Genomic DNA, 5417 nt, shown 5'->3' with positions numbered 1-5417 from the left:
ACGTCCGTGTTCCCGCGCAAGCGCAGAAGGCCCTCGGAGGGGCCGGCTCGGGGAGCTGTGCGCATGCGGCACACAGGAGGCGGGGACTCGGGGATTTAAACTCTCCCGCCCTCCGTGTTTCCCGAGGCGCGCCTCCCTTCCGAGGTACGAGAGTGTGAGAGGTCGTTTAAAAGGTGCCCAAAGGCTTTAATCCCCCCCACCCCCCTTCTAATTCATATAGTAGCTGGTCGTCTGACTGGGGTTGTGATCTTTATTTTACCTGGAGTTTGGCACACCTGCGTGAGAAGAAGAAAAACCAGCTGTTTTACCTTATCAATGTCCGCAGTGCTAGTGGAGGGGACAGACCCCTTGTCACCCGCTAATGACTGCAGATGACTGAACCGGAATGGTAAGTCCCAAGTGGCGAGAAGACAAGAAAGCGGGTCAAAACCATTCGGTTTCTAGAACTTACTCTGAAGTAGGCTCTGGGCGCCGTCTGCTGAGTGCCCTGGTTCCCGCCTCCAGGACGGGAGGCACCCACGGCAGCGTGTCTCTGCTGGGTACTGAGTGGGCTTAAACTAAGCATCAGCTTTTCCTTTTTATACTTCACGGTAATAATAACAGTAACAACAACAACAACAACCTCGCAAAGTGGCCGTGAGGTTGAGGAGAATGCATATAAATCTCATGATGTGCCCGGACAGGATTGATTGCTCAGGTCCTGGTGTGTGGCTCAGAATTAAGTGATCAGACACTGGGGGGGCGTGGCTCAAATGGTAGAGTACCTACCCAGCAAGCCAGGAAAAGCCAAAACCTTGAGTTTACACCCCAGTATCCTTCCCCAAAGCTTGCTGAGCGACGCACAGCTCGTAGGTGTAATATAACTATGCCCCGCCTCCCCCTTTATCTGCCCTCCACTTGTATTTGATGTTCAGTTATATTTCAAGTTCATCCTTCTTATCACATGAGCATCTTTTTTTTGGGGGGGTGGGAACTCCCAGCTCTGAGACAGACAGTTAATGATGTTATAAATATCCTGTAATGATGCTATAAACAGCCTAGTGGCCCTGGGAAGAAAAAGTCCCCCACCCCTGATAGGTGGTTTTATTTTTCTTTTTTTCTCTTATTTTTATAGTGCTGAAGATTAAACCCAGGGCACCATGCTTGCTAGCTAAACGCTCTATCTTGGAACAGATGTCTCCCCAAGATTTTTTTTTTAAATTATTAAAGGTCTTTTTGAGACAGAGTATAGATGTGTAGTTAGGCTGGCCTGGAACTCTTGAAACTCTGAGATCTTCTTGCTTCCCAAGGCAGGGATTACAGATGCATACTACCACACTTTGATCTCTTAGATGTTTTAAAACATTTTCCAGCTACTGTAAACTACAAACTTGGTTGAAGGCATGGCTCATGCCATAGAATACCAAGTACATGGCCTTGAATTGAATTCAAACCTCAGCACTGCAAAAAATAAAAAAAAAGAAAAGAAAGAAAAAGAAAAGAAAGAAAGAAATAAAAAAGAAAAGAAAGAAAAATCATTTCAAAGTTAGTAGCTTAAAACAACACAAATTGAGCTGGGTGCCAGTGGCTTACACCTGTAATCCTAATTACTCAGGAGACTGAGAAGAGGATCACAGTTTATAGCCGACTCAACAGAAAAATTTGTCACTCTGACAAGACCCCAGTACCAGCCAATAAAACAGTGCCAAGGGCTCCACATTTATTCTAGTTCTGTAGACCAAAAGTCTGAAACGTTTGAAAGTCTGACTGTTCCAAAGTCAAGGTGTCACCAGCTTCCTTCTGGAAGTTGAGAGAAGAATCTCTTCGGTTTCTAAGAATCTAGTTAGCTATAACAACTTTCACTATCATATCTTCTATTGCTTCTTTCTCATGATAATCCATCTTCTCAGTGTCTTACCATTCTGTAACCAGATCTTTACTGGGAGCAAAATCTCCCTCTGTTGCTTCCTTCTTAAGAGGATACTTGTGACATATAGGGTATATCTGGATATCCAGGTACTCTTCATTTCACAACCCTTAATTTAATCACAACTACTAAATCTCTTTCTACATAAAATGACACTATAGGTTCTGGGGATTAGGATGTGGATATCTTTTGAAGGCCATTGTTAAGTTTACCACACATCTCAAACTCAGTATATCTAAAATGGAACAGTTGATTTTCAATATTATCTTTTTTTTTAATTATTTTTTTTTTGTGGCTCATGGGGCTTGAACTCTGGGCCTGGGTGCTGTCCCTTCGCTCTTCAGCTCAAGGCGAGTGCTACCACTTGAGCCACAGTGCCACTTCCTGATTTTCAATATTATCTACTCAGATAATGATACCAACCATCAAGTTGTTTGCTTCCTTCCTATATTTGCTGATTATGCTACTCAATATATCACTTACTGTGGGAGTTTTTGTTCTCTTTATTTTGTTTTGGGTGGTGTTTGTGTGTGTGTGTGTGTGTGTGCGCACGCGTGCACGCACGCACGCACGAGTGCATGCACATGTGCATGCCCACACTTGTGCATGCCAATACTGGGACTTGAACTCTCTCTCACTTGGCTTTTTCTACTCAGAACTGGTATTCTATCACTCAAGGTATGATTGTAGGGCTGGGAAGATGGCTCAGTGGTAGAGTGCTTGCCTTACATGCATGAGGCCCTGGGTTCAATTCCTCAGCACCACATAAGCAGAAAAAGCCAGAAGTGGTGCTATGGCGCAAGTGGCAGAATGCTAGCCTTGAGCTGAAGAGCTGAGGGACAGCGCCCAGGCCCAGAGTTCAGGTTCCACCACCAAAAAGAAAAAAAAAAAAGTGTGATTCTACCCATATCTTCAGCTTCTGGCTTTTTGCTGATTAATTGAAGAGTTTCATGAACTTTTCTTCCCAGGCTAGCTTGGAACCTCAAGCCTTAGATCTCTGCCTCCTTAGTAGTTAGGATTGTAGGTGTGAGGCACTGGTGCCCAGCTCTACCAAACTTCTTATTAAGTGAAGATTCAGAATACACATTTATGTATTTAAGACTATTGACTAGGTTGTTATTTCAGCTAGAAGCATTTTTTTTTGTTTTTTCATTTTTGTTTATGTGGTACCAAGGAATTGAACCCATAGCCTTGTGCATGTTAGTCAAGCACTCTACCACAAGACCACATTCCCTGCCCGAGAAGCATTTCTAACTACTACTGCCAAGTCCTGCTTAGATGGCCTCCTAGCTACCTCTCACTTGCATCCAGTTCTTTCCATAGCTCTGGCTGCACTCACCTGTTTTCAGCACAGCCACAAGCTTATCTCTCTTGTCACTGTTTATCTATGCTGTTCCTTTTGTCTAGAAAGTTCTTCCTTCTACTCTTAGGTTAATTAGTTCTTCCTTTTAGCTCTCTTCCCCAGCATAACTTTCCTTGATCTCCCCTAATCCGGTCTCATACCCCTTATCAGCTAAGTAAAGTTTTGGTTTTTTTTTTTTGTATTCTTTTTTTTTTAAATTGTGAAAATACTGTACAGAGGGGTTACAATTACATGGGCAAGATAATGAATACATTTCTTATCAAGCATTGTAGCCTCCTCCTTTGTTTCCCCTTCCCATCCCTTCCCATCCTCCCCCTGCCCCTCCACCCAATTCCCAATTCCCCCCCCACCAAAGTTGTAAAGTTCGTTTTCGACATAACGACTTGTACATCTCATCGTTGCAATGGGTCCACCTGTATCCCTATTTAAATGATTTTTTTTCCCCTTCTCCTCTACAAATTATACCGACATCAAATACAGTGAAAGCAGGGGTTATACTGTGGGGGAGGGACATACAAAGTAAAGTTTTACATTTATTTTTGTGGTTATATAGTCCCCTTGTTTTGATCTTTGTAGGGGCTGCAGCCGGCCCAACAACTGGCACAACATTATCTGTTGAATTCATATCTGAAACAGGATTCTAACCCCATCTCTCCTATCCCCAGGTCCTCACATTTTCCTTCACAGTATCCTGCTCAGGATGAACAGAATTGAGATGTGGGGGGAAATTGCAAAATAGGGCCAATGTCAGTTCATAGGGTTGTCAAGCTGGGAAATCTGAGCAGATGGAACAGTATGTAATTTGGAGACATTTCTCAGAAACCATGAGATCTGGCCTCTTTCCTTTCCAAGAAGCTGATCCTTCTGCTCCAGTTCCTAGGCATGGATGGTGCCTGGAAAACTCTCCTGACCACTAACAAGCTTCTTTTTCAGGGGAAGATTGCTTTGATTTTGATGATCTCACACACTGCACCTGGGTTTTTTTTGTTTGTTTTTGGTGCCTGTACTGAGACTTGAACTCAGGGCCTGGGTACTGTCCCTTGGCTTTAGTCTACCTCTTGAGCCACACCTCCATTTCCAGCTTTTTAGTGTTAATTGGAGATAAGTCTCAAGGACTTTTCTTCCTGTCCCCTCCCTCCCCTTCCCCCCCCCCCCCCCCACGCTGCTTTGAATCAGAATCCTCAGATCTCAGCTTCCTAAGTAGTTAGAACTATAGCCACTAGCTCTTGGCCACTGCAGCAGTGTTGTGGGTTCTGAGCACTTAGTTTTCATTTATTGCTATAATTTTATTTTTGAAGCCATCTTATATAGCCCAGGTTGGTCTAGAACTCACTATGTAACCATGCTGGTCTCAAACTGGTGAAAATCCTGCCTTGTCTTCCTGAGTACTGGGAGGACATAAGAGCTAAAATCAACTAAAGCAAGAAGAACCACCTCCAAAGCCAGACAGAAGTCTCATTCTTATCCACACAGGCTTTTCTTTGTGCCAATTGCTCATCCTCAGGACATATCTGTTGGCTATGTGACCCAATTGTATTGCTTTTCATGACATAGAATCTGAAGGAACACACCACCATTTCTGCTTTATTTGTTAAAAGCTACTTATAAGATCCCAGCCTGACTTCAATGAAAAAGTGACAAGACTTCACTTTTTTTTTTTTTTTGTCAATTGTGGGGCTTGAACTTAGGGCCTGGGTGCTGTCCTTGAGCCTCTTTGTGTTCAAGGAACTGCACCACTTCCAGTTTTTGAGTGGTTAATTGGAAATTAGAGTCTCAAGGGGACCTTTCTTCCCAGGCTGGCTTTGAACCATGATCCTCAGATCTCAGCCTTCTCAGTAGATAGGATTACAAGTGTGAGTGACTGGCACCTGGCAAGACTTCACTTCTTGATGGCAGGAATTAGCAGAGTTTGTTCATATATATATATATATATATATATATATATATATATATTTTTTCTTTTTTTTGGGGGGGGGGGAGTTCTGGTCGTGAGGCCTGAACTCTGGGCCTGGGCGCTGTCCCTCAGCTCTTCAGCTCAAGGCTAGCACTCTACCACTTGAGCCACTGTGCCACTTCCGGCTTTTTCTTTTTGCTTATGTGGTGCTGAGGAATTGAACCCAGGGCCTCATGCATGCAAAAACGCTCTAC

The sequence above is a fragment of the Dipodomys spectabilis genome, unplaced genomic scaffold (genome assembly GCF_019054845.1).
Source record: "Dipodomys spectabilis isolate Male_0828 unplaced genomic scaffold, ASM1905484v1 ptg000003l, whole genome shotgun sequence".
In the NCBI taxonomy this organism is placed as follows: Eukaryota; Metazoa; Chordata; class Mammalia; order Rodentia; family Heteromyidae; genus Dipodomys; species Dipodomys spectabilis.
The sequence above is the reverse complement of the archived record's forward strand: the minus strand, read 5'-3'. Positions refer to the sequence as shown.